The following is a 10,572-nucleotide window of genomic DNA, read 5'->3' as shown; positions in this document are numbered from 1 at the left end:
AGTAAGATACGTAAAAACTATTACCCGTACTTTACCTGCACCGTTGACATCCCTACTTATAACCTTTAAAAGATATATAACACGAAATTGATTTAAATTTTTTTAAATAAAAACACATATAAATATAAATAACTTAAAACAAATAAAAATATTGAACGGTATTGGGCATATGAAATCTGAAAAAGTTGAAGTTAAATTTTAAATATTCTAAACAAAAGTAACACATAAAAAAATACAATATATAAGTAAAGAAAAAGATATTGTGTAGACATTTTAAAAGACAAAGATATATCGACTTATGAAATCACATAAAAAATATTATAAATAAAAGTAAAGAAAATATCATGTCTTCAAATATAATGACAACTTTAAATTACATTATATACATATTATAACTTATATTATTCTTATCCATAAGATAGATCAAACATAATTATTAATTTTATAACTTGTATTATTAATCATCATGAACTAATTGGAATAAAAAAATCACTGCAAAACTTAAGTATATATTAATTTTCATAAAAACGGTGCAGACAGAAAAATATATTTATTAACAACGTAACGTATGATATTAGTTTATATTAGTGTATGTCATATTTTACTTGCTGTTATATAATAATAAAAATAAATAATGTTTAATTTTATTAGTTTTTACATTATTTTAGTTATATATACACAGTAAGAAAACAATGTATAATTGAAAAGACCGGACTATCCATTATTACTTCGTTGACAGCTGTCCATTTCAATGGTTATTATGTCATTTTGATGTGGTTTGTGATACCTTTTATACTTTTTTTTATTTTACCTTTTTAATTTTTTTCAATCTGACACAACATTGAAATTTCCAAACAACTCAGTTTCTTTTTTGCGGTTTTTGTCTGTGATGGTTTTAATGTCTTTTTAATACTGTGTACGTATATGATGTATGTGATTGACGTTAAGTCGCTGCTTTCAGTCCCTGTGTCCATTTATTTGAGTTTTTGTATTTCGTTTCCTTCCCATTATAGAGGTTCTTATTTGTGTCTACCACCCTCAAGTGCAAAGGTAAAAATGTTAGGTTACTGAAATTTTCATTTAATTTTCCTTTGTTCTGGGTTTATATAAGGAATGGTGATGGTTCTCCTTTACAAAAAAGAGAAAACTAATAATATATAATTCTCTCTTGTAAGAACAATTAAAATGTTAGAGTGTGATCAATGAACGGCAAATGTGGCATACTTGAACAAAATATATATATATATATATATATATATATATATATATATATATATATATATTTTATTAGGTATGTATTAATGCAAATTTAGTAACATTAATTATTTTCTTCAATTGTAGTAATTATGACGAGTTGCAAACATCAGTAAGTAAGTCATAAAAGTAATATCAATACAATCATAATTAAATTCTGTAATGAAATTCTCGAATACCCAATAAATTATCTCATATTTTAGATTGCCGCGCTTTTGAAAATATTTTCTCATGCCAGAAAAAATATCTCTATTAAGTTATCTTTTCTATGAAAAAGGTTGAGGTACCACTTAAAAAACCAGCCAAATAATATGAACTGTTATCTGAAAAAGAAAAATTATCAGCTTCGTGACATACTCACATATTACATGTTTATCATTTCAGTTTGTATCCACCCTCAAAAGTACATATGAAAGAGGAAAGTAGAAAAAACAATGAAAAATTTGTAACAACAAGATTGAAACGAAAAATATCATTGCTCAAAAAAGAACAAGAGTTAGAAACATCTTACGTGAGGGTAAAGAAGTTCACCCTGTAGACAAAAGAAGACAGTACACATCACTGTCAAATGTTACATTTGTGAAATCAGTACATGGGAGAAACTAACTCAATGGATCCATGTCATACTAATACATCTCAGTCAGCAAATGCAATCCAATGTTCAACAATTTCCCAAAACTTTTCACATAGGCAAAATTTGATGGATAAGTTTGAAGCAGTTCATCAATCATATACCAAACCGCCTCAAGAATATTATAATACATCACATATCAATCCACAATGTTTATTCAATTTCTTACTTAATTACAACAATAAATTGATGTCATCTCTTTATAGTTAACCAATTTTGAATATGTTTATGTTTTTTATATGAAGATGTACCACAACATTCAAATTTCATGCCTGATAATGACGAACTACTTGGAGATGAAGATCTACAAACATAATTGGATACATAATTGGATTCGTATGTAAGACAAGATGGCATCCTTATTTCTCCCAAATTACATTTATATAACTGTGATTACACTTTTACCTTTATAAGGGTTATGAAGATATAGGTGATCCTCTATACCAGTGTCAGCATTGTAAAGCCAAGATGTGGTATCCTGAAAGAATAAGAAAAAATATAAATACAAATAATCCAAGGTTTCAACTTTGTTGTGGGGATGGAAAAGTTGAATTACCACTGCTAAAAGAAGCTCCCCTATACTACATGAGCTTCTTACTGATATGACTTCAACACAGAGCAAAAGATACCAGTAAAATATTAACATACAACATGATATTTGCATTTACTTCTCTTGAAACAAAGATACACAAGTCAATAAACAATGGTCAGGGGCCACCAAATCTTAGAATACAAGGACAATCATGTCATAGAAATGGAAGCCTTCTACCACCAATTGGTGCAGTACCTAAATTTGCACAACTTTATATTTATGACACTGACAATGAAATACATAACAAAATTCAATCTTTCAGGTCAATTTTAGTTTTAGCACATATATTGAAATATACATAACTATCATTCATTGTTATAATTACACAATATATAGTTACTCATATATACTTTTTTACGATTGTAGGAATCAGAACAATGTTGATGTTGAAATTGTCACAAAACTAACAAAGATGTTGGATACACACAATGTGCATGCTAAATCTTTTAGAATGGCAAGAGATAGATACAAACACAAACCTTTTGATGATCTTAAGCTGAGATTGATTGCAAATAGGACTAAAGATGGACGTATTTATAATATCCTTATAATAGCAGAGGTAGCAGCACTAATTGTAGGTGATGTTGACTCCGCTTCTCCAAGAGATATTATTATTAAAAATAGAAGTGGTAAATTGCAAAGAATAAATAAATTGCATACAAGTTACTTAGGATTTCAATATCCATTACTATTTCCTTATGGTGAGGATGAATATAGGCAAGATGTGATTCATCGGAAAACATTACCTTCTAGAGCTAGCAAAAGGAATCGATTAACAATAAGAGAATGGTTTTGTTTTCGTATCCAAACAAGACAAATAGAAGCCAGTACTCTATTGAGATCTAAAAGGTTGTTTCAACAATTTGTGGTAGACGGTTATACCATGATAGAGTCAGAACGACTATCTTTTATAAGGAACAATCAATCAAAGTTAAGAGTTGACAAATACAACAATCTCTCTGACCGAAGTTCGAATTCAGAAAAGGAAGGGGCAAGCAAAGGAAAAAGAATAGTGTTGCCTTCAAGTTTTGTTGGTGGTAGACGATTTATGGATCAATTGTACTTTGATGGAATGACCATTTACAGTTATCTAGGTTTTCTGAATTTGTTTGTTACCTTTACATGTAATCCCAAATGGCCAGAAATAACAAGATTATTGAGTGATTTAAGTCTCACAACATCAGATAGACCATATATAGTTTCAAGAATTTTTAGGATTAAATTTGAACAACTATTGGAGGACTTAACGAAAAAAGATTTGTTAGGAAGGGCAGTTGGATGTAGGTATCATGATTGTGTGTTCATAGAATTGTTGTTACAATTTATAATTGATTATGATAACAATAAATATTATTTTTTCTTTTGTAGATATGTACATTATTGAGTTCCAAAAGCGCGGACTACCTCATGCACATTTATTACTTTTCCTACATCCAACAAGCAAATATCCTACTGCGACTGATATAGACAAAGTTATCTCAGCTGAGATACCATGTCCTGTAATGAACACATTGTTGTACAATTGTGTAAAGGATCACATGATTCATGGACCATGTGGAATAGCTAAAAAATCATCTCCATGCATGAAGAATGGAGTATGCTCACGATTCTATCCAAAAAAAAATTCAACCCATGACTGTTATAGATGATGGGTTTGCACATTACAAAAGAAGGGACAATGGTGTTAGTGTTACTAAGAATGATATTTCATTGGATAATCGTTATGTCGTTCCTGACAATCCGAAGTTATTATTAAAGTATCAACCACATATCAATGTTGAATGGTGCAACAGAAGTACTTCAATAAAGTACTTATTTAAATACATCAACAAAGGATATGCATAACTCGATTATAATGTAATTGAGCAACAACAATTGTTTCAATCAAACTACAAATGTTTGACAGGTAATTTCTTCTATATCTTAACAATGTCAAATTTCGTCTTTAACGTCAAAATATTAAATTCATCTTAGCTCATATACTATATTTTTATTTTCCTAGATGAACAAAGAAAATTTTTTGATACAATAATGTTGACTGTCAAGAATAATAAAGGCGAAATATTCTTTCTATATGGATATAGAGGAATTGGAAAAGCTTTCATGTGGAAAACATTATCAGCTACCTTACGTGCTGAACACAAGATAGTTTTAGTTGTGGCATCAAGTGGAATAACATCATTGTTGCTTCCTGGAGGAAGAACAACACATTCAAAATTTAAAATTTCAGTCCCTACACTAGAGAACTCAATTTGTAATGTTTTACAAGGATCAAATCTCTCACAATTGTTAAAGAAAGCTGATTTGATAATTTGGGATTAAGCACCAGTGAAGCACAAATATTGTTTTCAAGCATTGGACAAAACTATGTGCGACATAATGAGGATAGAAAATAAATCTAACACGATCTTTGGTAGCAAAGTAATTGTTTTTGGAGGAGACTTCAGGCAGATTCTCCTAGTGATTCCAAGAGGGAGCAGATCCGATATTGTTCATGTGATAATTAATTCTTCTTACCTATGGGATCATTGTCAGATATTAACTTTGACAAAAAACATGCATTTAGCACCACGGGAATCACAAAGTCAGAATGATACTATAATTAAAGAGTTTTCAGATTGGATAATAAAACTAGGAGATGACAATTTATCTAAACCAAACGATGGTGTAGTAGAGATACACATACCATCAGAATTCTTGATATTAGAGTTCAATGACCCTATTGAAGCTATTGTGAAGAGCACGTACCCATTGCTAGCACAAAACTACTCACATGATAAGTTTCTACAATCCAGAGCTATCTGGCCAGTAGAATTGAGACTACTAATGAAATTAATGATTATGTTTTGTCTTTGATTCCAGGTATGATATGTACATCAATTAAGTATTGCATATACTTTATATAAATATATCAACACTTTTATTATATGACGTAAATTGTATGAACCCTTATAGGTGAAGAAAAGGAATATGCTAGCTTTGACAACTCATACCAAACATAATTTGATGCATATGAGCATATTGCACCAGAATTTCTGAACTCATTGAACACATCAGGTTTGCCAAACCATAGTATTATATTGAAGATTGGGGCACCCATCATGCTTTTGAGGAATTTGGATCAATCTGAGGGTTTGTGTAATGGAAGCAAATTGGTTGTAACCAGACATGCAAATCATGTTATTGGAGCAAAAATTATCACAGGAAGTAAATTAGGTAATGAAGTATATATTCCTTGAATGTCTATGTCACCATCACAATCACCATGGCCTTTCAAACTTATTAGAAGAAAATTTCCAATAATATTATCCTATGCTATGAGAATAAACAAATCACAAGGTCAATCTCTACATCAATAGGACTGTACGTCACCAGTTTCCAGCCATGGTCAACTATATATGGTTGTGTGTAGAGTTTAGAGCATATCTGGGTTGAAAATACTAATTCACAACAAAGAGAAAAGACCTCTCAATTTTACAACCAATGTAGTTTTTAAAGAGGTTTTTCAGAACTTGTAGTGACTAAGGTCTTAACTACTTATAAACTGTAATATGTCATTTGAAACCTTATTTTGTTAATGTTATTAATATTTTGTACTTACTACATATTCGTAAATCACCAATTACATCAATTTTACATTTCCACATGTCCTCATCTACGATATTTTCTCTCAGTATGATTAACATATATATATATATATATATATATATATATATATATATATATATATATATATATATTTCTTTTGTTTCAGAACGCAATTGCCACCGAAAATTCATTTTAGCTTCATCTCAAACCAACAACACATTAAATCTTTTTTGTACACGCTTAAGATCACTTCAAACACTAATCATTACCTTTTTTAAATCTATTAAATATAAATCTTCGATTAAAATTAATGAAATTTATAATGTCTTATATATCATAACTACTTATCCTAACCAATACATATGCACGGGTTGAAGAACTATCTTTGCTCAGAATAATTATAATTAATATGTAATATAACAATTTTGCTAATATCATTTAGAAAATGGTTATACACATTTGCAGATCTACTCAACAATAAAAAAAAATCAAAAAAAAGAATGACCAATTACTAGATTTATTGAAAAATAGCAAAAATAGCAGTTGTGAAACAAACTAAACATATCAATTACTGAAAAACAACAAAACATCAATTGTGAAAGAAACTAAACATATCAATTATTGGAGTAAATATGAAAATTACCTGCCATAACTCTTCTTCACAAAGTATGCCAAATTGTGTCATGGAATCCACATGTTTTCACGAACAACGGCTAACCTAATGAATGTATAGAAACAAAGAAACATTTAAGTTAAACCATTAATGTGCACCTTACTATCCAACACAACCGCGTGGGCTTTTATAAGTTCAACCCCTTAATATGAATATATTATGTTGTAAACGAATTCACTTTAATTACAATGTATTTAGTTTGTATAACTACTATATCCAAAATATAAAACTGGATAGTCTAACCATTATTATTTCTTTAAAGAGTACAAACAATCACAACAAAACTTAGAATCTTTTAATATCAATTGTATATAAACTACAAATGATTATTATTTCGGTAAGCTGATGTATTGAATTTGTGATTGAGAACTATCAAACTATAAGCTAGAAGGGATAACAATAAGTTGTGTTGTTGGATTTCATGATCGCAAGTAAACCATTGCATTTGAGGAACTTTCTTCAAAATGCGTTGATAAGTTATGAAATTAATTATTGTACAGGAATTAGTGTTGTTATTGATTAAATGAATAATATAATAATTATTATATTTAAATAGATCAGAGGCACCACTTATGTCAATGGTAAGGTTGTGCAAGATATGACCCTTAGATTGCAAAATGTTGATTGATCTTCTTGGTGCTCAGGGTATATGAGTACTAGAATAGCAATTTTCCAGTTCCATCATTTGTCAATGCAAGTGGACCACACCACCTGTATCTCAATAAACAATATGTTCAAAAACAACTGATATTTCTAAACAATTTATAAGTAAGAGTACCATGAAATCATTCATTCTTAGTGATGTCAATATAACTTTGCTTATCAGGTGCAGATTCAGAAACTACTACTAAAATTCCCACCTAAGTACAATCATGTGATGGAAAAAATCAATCTTCTTACATGCATCGATCTTATGATAGTTGTTGAGAAAATAATTGGCTGATTCCTTCTTTAATAGTGTTATGAATTATAAAATTAAGATAAAGTTTGGTTTAGTCAAGAGTTGCGTCAAAGTATAAACTTATACTGATATATAATAGATGCAATAAAGCATACCATATCAGATCAAAATATAAAATGGTACATTTTGCATAGTAAAAAAATCAAAACTATTAAAATGGACTTTGTATAATTCTGTTGTAAAAAGAATCCAACTCCTGCTCCCAGAAAATGAATTCTATGTTTGACACACTAATGAGCTAATGAACAAATCCTTTGTTGTCATTCATGACAGAGGTTCACCAACCCTCAACTACAAGTATTGGGAATACTCAGACAATATATCCATTGATTTCAGCTGTCAGAGGAAATAATTATCCATATTCTCAATTTTTGAATCATCTTCATCGTTCTTCTCCTCTAAAACATAAGATCCAAAGATTCAAAAATTCAAAAACAATAGGTAAAAATTGAAACAATGTTGTATGTCTCACCCAAATAATAAGAACAATATACCCCAAACCTAGTGGTTTGGTTTTACTACTAATTAATTCCTGCATGACATATCCCATTAGCAAGCAATACACAACATATATAAAACAAGTATTCTAAAACACTATACTATACTACTAATTATACAAAAATAATATAATTAAAAACAAAATAAAGTAATTTTGTTTAAACAATTCCCACTTTTGCTTAAAGTTCTCTAGAGCAGTGTTTGTTGATGTTGTTTTAACTGAACTGACATTTTCTTTGGCATCTAACACATTAGCAGAAGCAACAATAAAATCTTGACAGGCATTATTAGAGAATCCACTACGATGTCCATTGAGATATTTTGTGTTAACCAAATAAATTCTAAGATTCTTATAAATACAGATCCCAATGGAAAGTGACACCAATAAAATTAAAGCTCGATCATTATGGATGTAAGCAATTGTTTCTATATTACTTCTTATTGCGAAACATATTCAAACCACACATTTCACCAACAAAGCATTTAACCAACGGTGGAAGGGAAACAACAATAAATTCAGGATCGGTTAAAATGGGGCAAGGTACAAGGAGTGAAAATAAAAGCTTACATGTTCTTGTTTAACTTTTCCTTCACAATTTTTTTTTTCTGGGTTCAAAACCCCTTCTTGTAGCTGAATTTTTCGAGGTTTCTAATAATAAAATTAGACAAAGATCAAGATCAAGATCAAGGAACCAACATTCAAGAAAAAAAAAATCATAACTTTTTATTGCTTACTATCTTCTTCCTAACAGGAAACTTTGATCTCTTTAATTACAAAATGGTATGGTCCCTGTTTTTCATCACAAAGAATGGAATGTCAATAGAAATTCGTACAATAGGTAAAAAAATCAGATTAACACTAACTACAATGCCAAAACCAAATACAAATAAGAAAAGACAAATTCAATATAGAAGTCATAAGGATAAGTCATTATGGTGGTAGAAGGCATTTTAAGAATGAAAAACTCTTTGCAAGATCTCAAAATCCTTTATTTCTTACTCTAGACAAACCTAAACTATAATATAAAAAAAAAACACAACAAAAAGACCTAAAATATAATACATGACACTAACCCGAATAATTCATGAATAACCATGAAACATACCCAGTCCGTCAACCATAACCACGAATAATAAAAATGAAATGTCACATGAAGAAGATGGAATGAGCGAGAAAGACGAAAATATTGCGAAACAAAAAGAAGTGAAACATTCATCAAATAAAAGGGGCAAGTTGGACAAAGACGAAATGGTAATAAGAATAACGAAAAATTGCATGGTAAAACATAAAGAAAAAATCGAAACTTTGACACCAAAGACAAATTTCTAAGCTCATTTTTGTCTTCCATGCAATGGAGATCTAAAGAGGAAGGAAACCCATTAAAGAAATTTGAAGATATGAAGAAGAAGAAAGAGGGAGAACCATCCATTTATCATTTTCTTGGTGTCCAACTGATAAAGTAGCCTTGAAAATACAAAAGAAAAAAACTTTTGATGAAGAAGAATGAGAACCATAGAAGAAAAAAAAGAAGAAAAGAGGAAAAGGATGATTGCAGAAGAAGAAGAACAACAATACCTGATGTTTGAAACATTCATCCTTCTGATGAAGAAGAGGAATAGCAGTGTATCTGAGAAATCAATCCAATCATTTGTCCATCAAGCAATGCGATTTTCTAAATACAATAAGAAAAGAGGGCGGGAAAGGTACAAATGACTAAAAAAATCAAATTTTGGGATAGATGTCGAAAGAAGTTCAAATGACAAAAAACCTAAATTTTGGGATAGATGTCAAACTTTTAAATTGAGGTATTTGGGAAAGTTTGTTGGTAGTTTGTTTTCTTAGTATTTTGTCCTTTTTTTTCTCTTGTCTTATTATTAGTATTTTTGTTTCATCCAATTTTTTGTTTTTATTTTTTTCATTTCAATAATTTTAGTGTTAGTATTATTTTTTTGTTTTTATTTTTATCAATTTTGTTCAATTTACTCCTTAATTGTTAATGTTGTTTAAAAGGTTAACGATAATAAACAATGACTATGTATTACTTTGTGTGGTTTTGTTTTTTGTTTTTTAATTTTTTTTTTTACTTTTGAAAAAAATGTTTACATGTCAACTCAACATCGTGACACATGTTAGTGTCAATATTTTATATTCAATATGATTCTTATATTCGTTATTTTTGTTCAATTTAGTTTCAATTTTATTTAAAAGTACGCAATTTTTGTTCCTCAAAATTGATATCAAATTTAATTTTTTAAATAAGTTATAATGATGCTTTTATTAAAATTTGTATTTTTATTAAATATTTTAGGTTTAAAGTTACACTTAATTTTATGGATAATAACTAACACCATTTATATAAAATATTAAAATAGTT

At 29.1% G+C, this 10,572-nt stretch overlaps 1 long non-coding RNA gene across 1 annotated transcript; it reads right to left on the bottom strand.

Annotated features, from left to right (window-relative positions):
* Positions 1 to 1,618: 1,618 nt before the first annotated feature.
* Positions 1,619 to 9,944, bottom strand: LOC146886138 (uncharacterized). Its single transcript, XR_014994722.1, has 4 exons — positions 9,774 to 9,944; positions 8,933 to 8,987; positions 6,709 to 8,846; positions 1,619 to 2,363 (listed from the first exon to the last, which is right to left on the bottom strand). It is a non-coding gene; the product is annotated as an uncharacterized LOC146886138 (long non-coding RNA).
* Positions 9,945 to 10,572: the final 628 nt, after the last annotated feature.

Source organism: Vigna unguiculata, chromosome 5, assembly GCF_037176805.1.
Source record: "Vigna unguiculata cultivar grain cowpea cultivar isolate G323 ecotype 2 chromosome 5, ASM3717680v1, whole genome shotgun sequence".
Lineage (NCBI taxonomy): Eukaryota > Viridiplantae > Streptophyta > Magnoliopsida > Fabales > Fabaceae > Vigna > Vigna unguiculata.
The sequence above is the reverse complement of the archived record's forward strand: the minus strand, read 5'-3'. Positions and strand labels throughout refer to the sequence as shown.